Here is a 16,528-nt window from a genome sequence, read left to right on the forward strand (position 1 = left end):
CTTTACAATATTGTAGTGGGGTGGGGGAGGGCAGGCAGTGGTGGTACAGATTTATTAAGACATAATGCACTCTTATGGTAGAAAGCAAAGAAGAACTAAAGAGTCTCTTGATGAAAGTGAAAGAGAAGAGTGAAAAAGTTTGTTTAAAACTCAACATTCAGAAAACTAAGATCATGGCATCCGGTCCCATCACTTCATGGCAAATAGATGGGGAAACAGTGGAAACAGTTACAGACTTTATTTTTGGGGGCTCCAAAATCACTGCAGATGGTGACTGCAGCCATGAAATTAAAAGATACTTGCTCCTTGGAAGAAAAGTTATGGCCAACCTAGACAGCATATTAAAAAGCAGAGACATTACTTTGCCAACAAAGGTCCGTCTAGTCAAAATTATGTTTTTTCTAGTAGTCATGTATGGATGTGAGAGTTGGACTATGAAAAAAGCTGAGTACTGAAGAATTGATGCTTTTGAACTGTGGTGTTGGAGAAGACTCTCGAGAGTCCTTTGGACTGCAAGGAGATCCAACCAGTCCATCCTAAAGGAAATCAGTCCTGAGTATTTATTGGAAGGACTGACACTGAAGCTGAAACTCTAACACTTTGGCCACCTGATGCAAAGAACTGACTCATTTGAAAAGACCTTGATGCTGGAAAAGCTTGAGGACAGGAGGGGAAGGGGATGACAGAGGATGAGATGGTTGGATGGCATCATCGACTCAATGGACAAGAGTTTGAGTGGACTCCGGGAGTTGGTGATGGACAAGGAGGCCCGGCGTGCTGCGGTCCATGGAGTTGCAAAGAGTTGGACACGACTGAGTGACTGAACTGAACTGAATGCACATATTAGAAAATTCACTCATTGTAAGCATATTGAATATTAAAGTCTATACCACTGGCATTCATGTGAGTCAGTGTATAGTTAAATAAAATATATACTGATAGTAGGGTTAATGATAAAGTGAAAGTGCAGGTTGTTCAGTTGTGTCTGACTCTTTGCGACCCCATGGACTATACAGTCCATGGAATTCTCCAGGTCAGAATACTGGAGTGAGTAGCCTTTTCCCTCTCCAGGGGATCTTCCCAAGCCAGGGATCAAACCCAGATCTCACACATTAAGGTGGATTCTTTGCCAGCTGAGCCACAAGGGAAGCCCAGGAATACTGGAGTGGGTAGCCTATCCCTTCTCCAGAGGATCTTCTTGACTCAGGAATTGAACCGAGGTCTCCTGCATTGCAGGTGGATTCTTTACCAACTGAGCTAGGGTTAATGATAAAGTGAAGATAATTAGATGTTTTTGAGGTATTCCCTAAGTCATCTCAACATCTCTGACTACGGTGCCTTATTTAAAAATGGAGTTATTTTGGAGAAAAACATGTTGAGTGCCAGGGCCCCACCTTCCTTCTCATACCTACTGTGGATATTAGTTGGGAACTTTCTGTACATATGTAGCTACCCCAAAAGTGGTCACACAAAATATCCAATAAATGTGGCTTCTGCTGTGGTTGAGCAAGGAGTTCCAGATGTAGACACTACCAACTCCACTTCATTGCGAACAAAACCTTGATTTTCTTCAGCTATATGACTGAAATGTGAGCGGATAAGGTGGAGCTCCACTTATGTCTCCTCCCTCCAAGGAATAAACTGTAAAGTGAAGCTCGTATTCTTCTTTCATGCCCTAGGAGATATAGTCTGAGAGTAAGAGGCTTCAGGTGTTATAGTCCTTTTGTGACCATGAGGGTAAAGCCAACGAAGTAGCAGGGAAACCCACCAGCATCCTGATATTTCTGAGCAGCTAAAGTAACCATCTAAACCTTCTACTTAAAAGTCTGGATAAGTGAGTTACTAAAATATCTTTAATGTTAAATCTCCTTTCATTCCCATATTTTGTTACTTGAAGTAGCACTCCTCCTAAATGAAAAATTCTTGTGGAAAGAACAAATTATGTTTATTCCTGTCGGCAACAGAATAAAAGTATACAACTACTTGCTCTTATTAACACTTGCTGTAAACTGTATTAATCTTGAGACTATTATAATTTATAATTTTTCTGTTGGAAATTCAGTGCCACTAACACTGTTTAGAACTTTTAGGCACCTGAGGCCATAACGACTGTGTGCTAAAGATATTAAGTCAATATTAAACTAAAAGTGATTTTCCCAAATTTTAAACTCTGTGCTTTAAAATATTAGAGAATATAGGGAGAAATCTCAGAAAAGCTGAGCAACTGATTTAGAAAAAAAAAAGTTGGGAATTGGAAACTATAAAATATATAAGGGGGCATAATCTGCTTGGTGAGGGGCCATTTTGTACTGCCGAATTACGTGCAGGATTCCCGCTGGACTCAATCAGAGTTGTGCAAAAATCGATGTCAGGATCTTTCCCTGAAACTGTAAATGAGGAAAGCTGAGAAATCAGAACTATTTCTTGATAAATGTATGGGAATGTACCAGTTTTCAGGGAGACCAGGTGTTTGATGGAAATGAATGTTCTTGAGACCCTAATATTGCTGGATATATTAAGAAGAGAGAATCCCATTCATTTTTTTTTTAAACTTGAAATGTTTTTTTTTTTAAGACCCTTAGAATTTCTTCAATTTTTTTTTTTCAGTTAAGTATTTTAAAGGATAATACTCACTCTTTGAATAAATGGTATAAGATTAGGTGTTTTTCTTTCCAATATTCTTAGAAAAAAAATCCTTTCCTTTTAGACCTAAACTTAACCTGAGGATCAGAGGTCAACATTTGTGTGCCCTTTTTTTCTGAAGTAGGAAGTTAATCACCAACCATTTTACTTTGAGTCTCCCTGATGGTTAGAAAGGGGGTGAGGAAGGAACAGTGGAACATTTGGCAAGGTAAGGTCTCTGAAAACCATTTTTAAAGAATTTTGTCACAGAGGCTCAAGAGAAGAATTAAAAATCATCTTATAAGTCCTGATATGGTTACAAAGTTGGAATAGGAAATGGCAACCCACTCCAGTATTCTTGCCTGGAAATTACATAGACAGAGGAGCCTGGTGGGCTACAGCTCATGGAGTCACAGAGAGTCAGATACAATTGAGCACACTACTATGGTTATAAAATATAAGGAGAAGTTATGATTTATTAAAATGATGTGTTAACTGGGTAGGTATTTAAAGAGCCAGGACACAGAATCTTGCTTGTAGTTGATCAGTGTTGATTAGAAGCCTTTTGAATTGGTTATAACTACAGAGGGAATTTTTTTTAATTTTTGTTTTTTAATCTTTAGGTATAAAAATTTTCATAGGCATTAGCAGGACAGGTCTGTAATTTGTAAACTCATCATTCATGGGGGTAAATGGTTATTGTATTTTTGCTGCTGCCTCTTGTGAGACACATTTCATCATTTTTATTAGATTTTTATCACTCTCTAGTATTTAAGTTGGCAGCAGATATTTACAGTATGCCTCATTTTAGGGTCTGCCATATGAGATCTAAGGCAATTATGATAAAAGTAATAGTATTGATTCATTGATTGAATGATCTATGTTTTGTTATTTTTGCAAGAATCATAGAGGTTCTCAGTGGATAAGATCAAAGGGGTAGACAATCAAGTATTTGTGGACAGAGACCTCAAGAAATTTGCAGAAAGTGTGATTTTTATAGAATTTTGTGAAATTTGATCATTGAAGATCAAGCCCTCTATCTTACACTCAAGGTACTGGAGGAGTTCCTAAAAGGTCCATTATTTTGTCAAGGACTATACAGTGGGTCCTTTTAACTCTTGTCCAGACTATATCATAATATCAGTCTCGCATAGCACCAAATTTCCCTGATAATCTTCTGTGGTCTACCATGTTATAGTTATCTGAACCCTTGTTTTTCAATGACATTTGCAAGGTTACAGGTTTAATTAAGCTAACATATAAGTACAAAAAATTTGCATTTATTTTTGTCCTGAAACAATGTCTCTAACATTTTAAGTTCAGTTCTCATTCTAGTGTTTTGGGATTTAGAAAATTATCACACAATCTACTTACGCTCTTTATAATATAGCTTTCTGGGTTTCAGTGGGCTCATCATAAAATGAGAATGTTACTGTAATTGATCTCTCAGGTCCAGCCCTAGAATTTTCTTAATCTGTATACAATTAAAATTTCTACTTACTCTTCAGATGAACTCTTCCTGGTCTTAGTATTTTATTGTGTTTCTCTCTTCGGGGAATAAAGACTTTCTTTGTGTCTGTAAAATAATTTTAGGCATGAATGGTTAGAATTTTTTTTTTTGGCAAGTGTCCTCTTTATCTCTGAATTAAATTGGCCTGATTTCTAGCCCCAGAGGTAAAACTATTGTAGTCTTTTAGAATGCCTATGAGCTTCCCTGGAGGCTCAGATGGTAAAGAATCACCTGCAGTGCAGGAGACCGGGGTTGGAAAGATCCCCTGGAGAAGGCAATGGCAACCCACTGCAGTGTTTTTGTCTGGAGAATCTCGTGGACAGAGGAGACTGGTGGGCTATGGTCCATGAGGTCACAAAAAATCACACATAACTCAGCAACCAACACACACACATACGCAGAGTCTGGATTAGAAGCGAGGTCCCTGGGCTCCTTTCTGTCTTCCATGTTCTTTAGTGCATGTCTTTCTTTTCTGAGGTCTCAGTTCTTAAATTCTCAAGTACCAGAGATGCAGAACCGTTACTCACTCTACCATCTCCTACCACTCATACCTGCCTGTACTTGTTAAACCTAACACTCTGGATAAGCCATTGCCTCATTTTCCAAAGTTCTGAGGGCCTTAAGTCCTCTGTTACCCAGAGATCCTTGGTATGTTGGGGTGGTCCAGTTATTAGGTGCACAAAGACTTCTGATTGTGGTAAAGTGTCAAGGAGAGCACTGATGGATCTGAGCATATATAATATTAGTGCTGGGGGAGAGGTGGAGTCAGTGGTACTGGTTTTTCTAATGTGTCAGCACAGTAAAATTGCAGTGGGTGATGATGATGTTTACTGATGATGGTGGTAAAGAGAACTAAACAGTAAATGCCACTGAGGAAAACTGGAAATCTGTGCTCATAAGAGATACAATGTAAGGAGGAAAATTTAAAATTTATACTTATTATAGTACTAATTATAAAAACTATAGTACTTCTGTGACCTAATTTTAGCTTAGGTTTTTTTTATTGAGAAGTAAAATAACAATTAGATATAAAGCTAAAAATTCCATATGAATTCTATTTTACTGATAACAATATTCATATTTACTCACATACTTATTAGTATTCATATGATCTAGTCCCATACTCAAGCAATGGGATTATTGTTTCAGATCTTAAAAATAAAATTAGATTGCATCCTAAGGTAATTTTGAGCTTAAAGGATTTATGTGAATGCTAATGAATGCCACCTGAGAACTGTTAGTGTTGTACGGGCAAATCTTGAGATGTTGGAACACAGGGCTTTTAATTGCATGCTAATTTATTGAACAAATTAAAAAAATAACATTTCTTGGTTTTTAATACATGTTCATTGCAAAAGTAATGGAAATAGAGAAAACTTAATACATTAAATAATTATTTGCACTACAGGTAGACAGGCACCAGTGACATTGTGACATGAACTCTTATAATTCTTTCATATACATGTACACACACAAACACATGTGCACATTTTTGGATACAAAATTGCTCTCAGTCTATTTGTTTTGTTTATACTTTAAAATATTAACTTCTATGTGTTTCAGTAGATTCATCAGAAAATGAGACCGTTACTATAATTGATCTCTGAGGTCTATCCCCCCATTATATGAATATTAAATTTTCACTTAATCTTTGAATAAGAACTCTTGCATAGTAACATAAAAATTCTTTTTAATTCACCATTTCACATCTAACAATGCTTTGTGGACATTTCTATGGCTTTGAATATTATCTAATATTATGATTTTTAATGGTTTATAGTATTATATTAGATGATTATATAATGTTCCTATCAATCTTTTTTTAAGACGTTAGGGTGTTTCTTCTAATTTTCCTGTTATATTTTATGCTAATCATTGCCTTTGTAAACAAACTCTTATGCAAATGTTTAATGATTTGTATATAATAAATTCCTAAGTGTACCATTTATGGGTCAAAAAATTCCCCAAATTTAGGTGTTTTAGTGAAAATTAGTTCTAGAAATAATGTGCCAGTTTATATATTCCTGAATTTTAGCTCAGCATATTATTTAAAATCCTTATTAATCAAGTTTAATATGATAGTACATTGTTTTATGTTCTTTGTGTACTAAAATTTTGCCACATATTTATCATTTGTATTCCTTTGCACATTTTTGTGAGTATTCATCTACTTTATTGATATCTTCACATATTAACATTTAGTCCTGAGTTTGCAGTTACGTTTTCCTGAGTTTATTCTTTGACGCACTAGCTGTGTGATCTTGGCCAGCTGTTTACCTTGCCAGTGCCTTGGTTTCTTCAAATGAAAGTGAGACTGATACAGCCCATCTCTTCAATTAATGTTTTCTGGATCTGAGAACTTGCTAAGATTTAGAGACTAAGATTGTGACTTTTTATTGTTGAGACCTTCCTGCTTTTCCTGCTCTTGCCTTTTTAGAGACTGAAACTCACGTTAAAGAAAACTAAGATCATGGCAGCCGGTCCCATCACTTCATGGCAAATAGAAGGAGAAAAGTGGAAGCAGTGACAGATTTTATTTTCTTGGGCTCTAAAATCACTGTGGATGGTGACTGCAGCCATGAAATTAAAAGGCTCTTGCTCCTTGGAAGGAAAGCTATGACTGACTGACTGTATTAAAAGGCAGAGATATCACTTTGCCAACAAAATATGTCAAAGATATGGTTTTTCCAGTAGTCATGTGGGTACATGAGAGTTGGACCATAAAGATGACTGAGCACCAAAGAACTGATACTTATGGTGCTGGAGAGCAGTCCCTGGAACACCAACGAGATCAAATCAGTCAATCTGAAAGGGCATCAGTTCTGAATATTCATTGGAAGCACTGAGGCTGAGGCTGAAGCGCTGATACTTTGGCCACCTAATGAGAAGAACTGACTCATTGGAAAAGACCCTGATGCTGGGAAAGATTGAAGGCAAAAGGAGAAGGAAGTGGCAGAGGATGAGATGATTAGGCAGCATCACTGACTTAATGGAGACAAATTTGAGCAAACTCCGGGAGACAGTGAAGGACAGAGGAGCCTGGAAAGCTATAGTCCATGGGGTAGCGAAGAGTAGGACATGAGTTAGTGAGTAAACAGCAACAACAGCAGACATTGGGTAACACTACCATTGACTGCATGTCTACCTTATCTCTAGAATAGGGGTCCCCAACCTCTGCGATCTAATGCCTGATGATCTGAGGTGGAACTGATGTAATAATAATAGAAATAAAGTACACAGTAAATATAATGCTCTGAATCATCCTGAAACCATCCACCCTACCCCTGGTCTATGGAAAAACTGTCTTCCACGAAGCCAGTCCCTGGTGCTGAAAAGGTTGGGGACCACTGCTCTAGAGAGAAGAAGCTCTACTAACAACTCCTGGCTGATCAAAGCCCCTGGACTGCCTTTCTGGCCTTGCCAATTGTCCAGGTAACTGTGGCCTCCTGGCATCTGCTGCTAAGCCCACATCCCAGACTCATTCCTATGGATAGAAGCAAACCCAACTCTGTGGCCTCCTTTGCCATGCTCAGGCCTGCATTGCGGAGAAGGCCACCACCAAACTATTTAGTGATGCTGGCACCCAGACCAGTACATGCCTCGTGGCCTTGCTGAATATTTCTTTACTCGGTGTCCCATTCTTCCACTGGAAGATTAATCCTCTGATGAGGATTCTAGCCTTACATTTATTCCACCATATCACTTCTCTCAGCCCCTGTTTTCTTTACCATCTGTTAGCGTGGGACATCAATTTCTCAGACTTCCAGGAGCCATTCTGGTAACAAATGCACCCACGCCCTGAGGTTCCTGCCAGGTTGTTAGATCTTATGCCCTGTGAAAGTGTCCCAAATCATAAATCCCTAGTTTATCTGGTCTCATATTCTGACACCTTGGTTAAGCACCCTCTAAGTCCAATGCCAGATGCATTCCCCTGGCTCCCACTGGTGTTGCTGCTCCTGGGGGGCTTACTTTCCTTCCTCCCTTGCTGCACCCAACTTGGCCTTGTGCAGGTTATGTTGGGATTTACCCCTGGTCATCAGACTGGTAACCAGGAGAGGAAGTGCAAGCAGCTTCCAAAAGGAGCATCCCCCGCTTTACATATGGTACACCTTCTAGCGCAGGGACCTTTGTGCCAGGCTACCCTGGTTTTCCACCACAGACCTTCCTCAACTATTTAGTCATCTATGGAGCCCTGCATCTTTAACTTTCAGAGCTTCAGTTTGCTGCTCAGCTGTGTCTTTTCTACTTTGTAAGCGATTAAACAGGTCAATGGCTCTCTCACTCAGCCCTTAACTGCCTTTTAGCAATGCTCAGCTTCTTATTATTCCTTTGCAGTTAGCAATACAATTTATCAGTAACCAACCACCTCTGCTGCTTTGTAGGTATTGTTTCTCTTGATATTCCAAATGCCTTCCCTGTCATCTGCGGTAGCTAGTAGCCTTGGGCTGCCTTGGGCCAAGGCGTGTCCAGGCCCCACATACCACTCAGTTTGATAGCATCTTAGGCTACTGGGCAGTGAATGCTGCTGCTGCTGCTAAGTCATTTCAGTTGTGTCAGACCCTGTGCGACCCCATAAGGCAGCCCACCAGGCTCCCCCGTCCCTGGAATTCTCCAGGCAGGAACACTGGAGTGGGTTGCCATTTCCTTCTCCAATGCATGAAAGTGAAAAGTGAAAGTGAAGTTGCTCAGTCATGTCCGACTCTTAGTGACCCCATGGACTGCAGCCTACAGGCTCCTTTGTCCATGGGATTTTCCAGGCAAGAGGACTGGAGTGGGGTGCCATTGCCTTCTCTGGGGCAGTGAATGAACCCGCCCCTAAAACTCATTGCCTCTTTTCTTGAACTACAAGTGGTATCATTTGTATTAGTTCAGATCCTCAAGAAGTGGGGCACCGAGACAGAATTAGACATGTGTATTAATTTCCTGTGTCTGCTTTAACAAATTACCGTCAATTGAATAGTTTCAAACAGCACACATCACACATCTATTCTTCCACAGTTCTGGAGGCTGGCACTTAGTTCGAGAATCAGTTTCCTGGGTTGAAGTCAAGCTGTGGGCAGAAGCACACTTCCTCTGGAGGCTCTAGGGGAGCATCTGCTCCCAGCTTCTTCCAGCTTTCGGTGGCTGCCTTCCATGACCAGTATCTTCCAATCTCTCCCTCACTGTTGCCTTTCCCTCCACTTGTGTATGTCAAGTCTCACTTTAAGGGCATTAAGATGGTGTTTCAGGCCCATCTGGGTAATCTAGGAATCTGTCCTCGGATCAAAAATCCTTAACTAACCACAATTGCAAAGAAACCTTTTCCAAATTAGGCACATTCAAAGATTTCAGGATTTTGACCTGTTATCTTTGGATATTAAAATATTAAAATACAGTTCCCCTGAGACATGCAAAAGATTATTGGGGAAACAACTGTAAAGGCAAAAAGGAAGGAAAATGTAGAGGCAGTGGGGAAATGCAGTTCTGACATCTCTGAAAAGGAGTGAAGAGGAAGGGGCAACGTGTACAGAGTGTATCAGGCCTCAGTGCAATTCTAGAAAAGTTTGCCTAGCTGACAGGGAGCCCTTGAACCAAAGTACTTCATTTAAAAATTCCTGTGCCTGCAGGAATGGGTCTGCATCTGTAAGCCTTTGTGCAAAGTCACTGACTCAGTGCAACACTTGGGAAGTGTGGCCTGGACAGGACTGTGGGGGTGGGTCCAGAAGAGCAATAGCTCAATCCATCAGTTATGCTCCATGGAGCTGGGGAGCTGAGCAAGGCGTTTTCATGGTCAATACGTCCATCCATGTTACTCTTCCCCCAATTCATGCCGTCATCCATCTTCACATTTCTAAGGTCCCTGACTAGCTAGATAACTCATGAGGCATTAACCAATGATTAGTTTAGATTTGTACCCATCTACCTCTCCTTCTACAAAAAGTGGAGCACAAATTATTGCCTGAAGATCCGCTCAGCAGGGGAAGTTCCCTCTCCTACAGACATCTAGAAGTGGAACTGTAATAGAGCAGTGATTATTCTTGGCTGGAGACATAATACCTTGTAGATTTAACTCTAAAAAAGGCCTGTGCTTTTTCCCCCTCTATGAGCTAGTCAGTCTCTGCGTATGAGTTCGTAGATGTTGGTGAGGGGGAGGCATAAAGGCAATAGCAGCAACTGCCCTGGGGTCTGATTCACCAGCGCACGTGATTCAGCTGTGCTGTCTGGACCACCTTGAACCTGGTCTTGAGTGTACCACTTCAATTTAAGAGTGAAACACTGCTGCACATGTCCAAATTCCTAATTTGGCACATCAAATAAGTCTCATTTCACAAAGGAGAGTCCTAGACACAGTCACATAGAGTCTCACGTCTTTGGTGGACTCAGTTCAAGGCTGCTTTTCAAATGAAGGATAGTTGTTGGAAGTATACAGCACGTCCTTATTCCCAGATTCTAAGATCTGTGTTGTGGTGCTTCTGTTGAGCCTCTGTTGGCCTGAGGCACTTCAGGTATCATTGAATCTGCTTGGGCATAAAGCCTAAATTGCAGCACCATCTGCACCCCAGCTCGTACGCAACACTGAGGCTTCCTCTGGAGCCAGCTTAGAAGTGGCAGCTTTATATATTACCTTGTAATTGGATTGGGACAGCACTTCCAAATAAGGTATACATTCTCTCTAAACCCTGAAAAGTTCAATCAAGCACTGTGCCTCTTTCTTCGCAGGGGCAGCACTAAGTGCCACCAACTTTTCTCACTTAAGAGAAGTTATCCTCACCTGCTACAGCCCACTGCTCCTTTCGAAACTTATCTATGTGGCTGGTCTCTGAACTCTCATGAGTTTTATGTCTCCTCTGCCTGGCACGCATGGGCCTTTCAAAAGCATCTACTTCTACTTCCTGATCACCAGGTCTACTTAGCATGCTGTTGTCAATCTAAAGAACTGGTGTGATACTCTGTGGGATATCAAGGCAATCAAGGTCCCCCTAGGGTATTATGGGACCAAGAGCCAAGAGCTGACATAGCCCTGAGGTATAAGAGCGAGGGTGAATCACTTTTAATTTTCTCCACTACCTGGTATAGAAGATAAATGTTTGCTGAATCAGTGACTGCCTGAAAGGTGCCAAGGGCTGTGATGGTGTGCTCCAGTGATGATACCACATTGGGAATAGCAACTGCAGTTGGTGTCACAACCTGATTAACTTTATCATCATACAGAGGTGTCCCTGAGCATATATCTGGAATGTGTGCTAACTAAATAGGGGAGTAAAAAGAGATCATAAGAATTGTTACCACTGCATCTTTCACGTCTTTGATGGCAGCACTAATTTCCCCTGAGAAACCTGTATGCAGGTCAAGAAGCAACAGTTAGAACCAGACATGGAACAACAGACTGGTTCAAAATTGGGAAAGGAGTATGTCAAAGCTGCATATTGTCACCCTGCTTATTTAACTTCTATGCAGAGTACATCATGAGAAATGCCAGGCTGGATGAAGTTCAAGCTGCAATCAAGATCGCCAGGAGAAATATCAATAACCTCAGATGTGTAGATGACATCACCCTTATGGCAGAAAGTGAACAGGAACTAAAGAACCTCTTGATGAAGGTGAAAGAGGAGAGTGAAAAATCTGGTTTAAAACTCAACATTTAGAAAATGAAGATCATGACATCTGGTCCCATTACTTCATGGAAAATAGATGGGGAAACAGTGGAAACAGTGACAGACTTTATTTTCTTGGGCTCCAAAATCATTGTGGATGGTGACTGCGGCCATGAAATTAAAAGACGCTTGTTCCTTGGAAGGAAAGCTATGACCAACCTAGACAGTATATTAAATAGCAGAGACATTACTTGGCTGACAAAGGCCTTTATAGTCAAACCTATGGTTTTTCCAGTAGTCATGTACAAATGTGAGAGTTGGATCATAAAGAAGGCTGAGTGCCGAAGAATTGATACCTTTGAAATGTCATTCTGGAGAAGACTCTTGAGATTTCCTTGGACTGCAAGGAGGTCAAACCAGTCAATCCTAAAGGGAATCAGTCCTGAATATTCACTGGAAGGACTGATGCTGAAGCTGAATCTCCAATCCTCTGGCCATCTGATGCGAAGAGCTGACCTATTAGAAAAGACCCTGATGCTGGGAAAGATTGAGGGCAGGAGGAGAAGGGAGTAACAGAGGATGAGATGGATGGATGGCATCACTGACTCAATGGACATGAATTTGAGCAAGCTCCAGGAGATAGTGAAGGACAGGGAAGCCGGGTGTACTGCGGTGCATGGGGTTGCAGAGAGTTGGACTGGACATGACTGAGTGACTAAACAACAAAAATTTCTCTGATAGCCAGTGATGTAGTGTCATATCTTTTTGACTTTTCATACAGTTCATGGGATTCTCAAGGCAAGAATACTGAAGTGAATTGACATTCCCTTCTCCAGTGGACCACATTTTGTCAGAACTCTCCACCATGACCTGTCCATCTTGGGTGGCCCTACATGGCATGGCTCATAGTTTCAATGAGTTAGACAAGGCTGTGGTCCATGTGATCAGATTGGATAGTTTTCTGTGATTGTGGTTCTCGTTCTGTCTACCCTCTGATGGATAAGGGTAAGAGGCTTATGGAAGCTACCACTCCAGTATTCTTGGGACTTCCCTGGTAACTCACATAGTAAAGAATCTACCTGAAATGTGGGAGACCCAGGTTTGATCCCTGGGTTAGGAAGATCCCCTGGAGAAGGGAATGCCTAACCCATTCCAGTTTTCTTGCCTGGAGAAGTCCATGGACAGATGCCTAGAGGGCTACGGTCCATGGGGTCCCAAAGAGTTTGACACATTGAGTGACTAACACTTTTACTTTTCAAGTGGTTTTTAATCCCCATCATAGTAAAGTTTCCATCACTAGACCTAAGGTTTTTTTCATTTGTACATATCAAGCAGTATTTTAATGGCTGCATATCTATTTTATTCCTAGGGATTTTCATACTCAATTAACTACCACCAGAGATCATTTTAGGATAAAAGACTTTGATTACTGCCCCACCTCATTGGCTTATTATGGTAATTGCACACAGCAAGTCTCTAATGATTCAACAGTGCCACCTGGTTTCTATACATCTGGAAATGAAACCAGGGAGCCTGATTTTATGATGGCATCTGCCACCATCATCTCTAGTCTACAGAGAACAGCCACCACAAGGCTTTTAGAGAATGCTGGTCTTCCCGACACCAATGTATTCCTTAATACCTTGGTAAAAGAGACGTCCTTCAGGTTTTAATCCAATATTATCTCCATAAATCTTTGTGCTTCTTCCTCGATTCTAAGCCAGAGTCTGGTATCTTATCTTTATTGTCTAGAGGCCACTAATGAACTCATACTTTAAATTTTATTCATCATATCTAGGTGTTTTTTATTTGGGATTCTTTTCTGGTTATATAGTTTGCTGCATTGCATGAAATATTTTATTCTTATGGTTTAAGATTTATTAGCTAGAATCCCATCTATTCATTAATTCATGCTTGACTCCAAGGATCTCATTATGCTTCAATTATGCATTAAATATTCCTTACCATACATTAATGTTGTTTTAAGTTTTTGAGTATAACCTTCTATTATAAACTCACAAATAATTTTTAATTTTTGTTTCATGTTTTTATAAATTTCTTTGCATCTGCTCTGCACTCTGGTGAGTTTCTTAATGCTGTCTTCCTACCTATTATTTCTTTTTTTTTTATTTTTTATTTTTTATTTTTATTAGTTGGAGGCTAATTACTTTACATCATTGCAGTGGTTTTTGTCATACATTGAAATGAATTAGCCGTGGGTTTACATGTATTCCCCATCCCGGTCCCCTCTCCCACCTCCCTCTCCACCCGATCCCTCTGGGTCTTCCCAGTGCACCAGGCCCGAGCACTTGTCTCATGCATCCAACCTGGGCTGGTGATCTGTTTCACCCTAGATAATATACATGTTTTGATGCTGTTCTCTTGAAACATCCCACCCTCGCCTTCTCCCAGAGTCCACAAGTCTGTTCTGTACCTATTATTTCTCAATTTGACTGTCTACACTATAAAGTTTATCCTTTCTATTGCATTTTCCATTCTTTTTGCTGTATTTATATCTCCAACATCTTAACTTTAAACTTTACATATCTTTATTTCTGTTTACTTCTCATTTTTTTAATTCTCTTTGTTAAAAAATTAAAGTTATACTCTCATCTCATTGGATATTTGCAATATATTTACAGTTTTTGTTATATTTTTAAAAATGAGATGGCATTCATCTGGAGTGGGTTCCATACCAATTATTGATTTTGCCAGCTGCCTTTCCTAGCACTGGTTTCCTATTGGTATTTCATGGCTGTGCAACAACTGGGGCTGTCAGTCATTCATGTACCCCCTATGCCTAAGACAGGTGCTCAAGCTTCCCTGGTGCTCAGAGGTTAAAGCATCTGCCTCCAATGCGGGAGACCTGGGTTCGATCCCTGGGTTGGGAAGATCCCCTAGAGAAGGAAATGGCAATGCACTCCAGTATTCTTGCCTGGAGAATCCCATGGACGGAGGGGCCTGGTGGGCTACAGTCCACGGGGTGGCGAAGAGTCAGACACGACTGAACGACTTCACTTCAATAAACATTTATTAAATAAGTGAATAACCAACTTCACAGGTTTATATAGTCTGAGCATCTGCACTGTCATTAAAAAAAATATTTATTTGTTTGGCTGTATTGAGTCTTCATTGCTGTGTGGGCTTTTCTCTAGTTGCAGTGAGTGAACTACTCTCCAGCTGTAGTGCTGGGGCTTCTCCTCGTGGTAGCTTCTCTTATTGTGGAACACAGGCTCTAGCCCCATGGGTTCAGCAGTTGTGGTGCAGGGCCTTGCTTGCTCCATAGCATGTGGAATCTTCCTGGACCAGGGATCAAAGCCAAGTGTCCTGCACTGGCAGGGTAATTCCCTTCTACTGTGCCACCAGGGAAGTCTGAGATTTTTTCAAAGAAATTTTTAATTGGGAATAATTTTAGATTTACAGAAGAATGAAATACTAAGATAATGCAGAGAGTTCCTGTATACCATAAACTCAGTCTCCCCCTAAATCTTATACCTGTTTTCACCATGGTTCATTTGTCAAACACTGGTACTTCTCTTTAACTGAATTCTAGATTTCATTCAGATTCCTCCAACTGTTCTATTAAGTGTTCTCTTTCTGTTTCAGGACCCAAACAAGAATATCAAATATCAAGTCATGACAAATAGATTTTAAAAAATAACATAGATTCAAAAAACATTTGATTTGACGACTCTAGAGCAAGCTGTAGCTGTGCCTAGGATTGCAAGCTGTGATTCATAGGGGCAACTGGTGCTTCTTTTTCTGCAGAGACTTACCATTAGAGTCACAGACTATATCACATTTAAGAAAGCACTTTTTGGTGGTTGCCCTGACACTGTGGAGTGCAGTAAAAGTGGAGAAAACTAAGACATCAGCTAAGATTGTTGTCATGTTCGCTGTGCCTTCTGATTTGTTGCTAACCCAGAAAAGACGTGTCAGGAATTCAGCACAAGTCAAAGGATCCAAAGGAGAGTCAGAAGATGGATAGCAGACGACTTAACACTCAGAAGGTTGGACTCTCTGAGCTGGTTTCCCTAATCACTGGAAGACTCCCTACTCAGTGTAGTTGATTAATAGATTGTTGAACATATGAATAAGTAGTCGAAGAATGTACTATGTGTTAATATTGGGGCACATGGTTACCAGGAAGGCAAAAGGCCTACAGGTAAATGAAAAAAGATACCCTTTTTCTCCTTACTAGTAGTCAAGAGGGGAGGAACTTAAATGTCCTTACTCATAGCTCTCTTAGATGATCAGATGCTCACAGGATTCAGAGGAACACAAAGAATAGCACTTCAGTCTCCAGGCAGACACCCCAACCCACACAGAGCCCAGTAGAATTTAGGGGCGGCTTCTCTGTCCTACTTCTTGTATGTCCAACTTTTCAAGTTCAAGTCTTGTGCTGCTTTATGAAGCTTCCTCTCTCACAGTTACTAGGAAATTCAAAACCTGTTTTTTTTCTGATCTCTGCTTTCTCTTCACACCTCCCAGCTACCACTGGCCTGTTTTCTCCTCAGCCTCAGGGGAATTATTCTTTAGTCGCATCTGTTTCTACTTTAGATAGAGTTGGGATTGTGTGGGGGTGGTTGTATTTTGGATTCTGTAGGAAGGGAAGACGAAAAGCAATAAGACTTATTACTCAGACATATTCCAATGCATATGTCCTGTGCACTATTGTGCTAAGAGCATCATGGTTTCTATCTCCAGTTTTAGAGGCAATACCAAATGTCAACTTTTCTTCTTGCTGATATATGTGATAAGCAGCAGGAAGGGAACTGGCATTTTCTAGGAATCAGGAACAGAAGGTGGGGGGAGTGGGAGG

The 16,528-nt window shown here is 40.5% G+C and overlaps 1 long non-coding RNA gene across 1 annotated transcript in view; it reads right to left on the reverse strand.

Annotated features, from left to right (window-relative positions):
* Positions 1–4,123: 4,123 nt before the first annotated feature.
* Positions 4,124–16,528, reverse strand: part of LOC139029704 (uncharacterized) — a 134,197-nt gene continuing 121,792 nt past the window's right edge. The window contains exon 4 of the long non-coding RNA XR_011481918.1: positions 4,124–4,198. This is a non-coding gene — a long non-coding RNA (uncharacterized lncRNA). The remainder of the gene's footprint in view (positions 4,199–16,528) is intronic.

This window comes from Odocoileus virginianus, chromosome 19 (assembly GCF_023699985.2).
Source record: "Odocoileus virginianus isolate 20LAN1187 ecotype Illinois chromosome 19, Ovbor_1.2, whole genome shotgun sequence".
Taxonomy (NCBI): domain Eukaryota; kingdom Metazoa; phylum Chordata; class Mammalia; order Artiodactyla; family Cervidae; genus Odocoileus; species Odocoileus virginianus.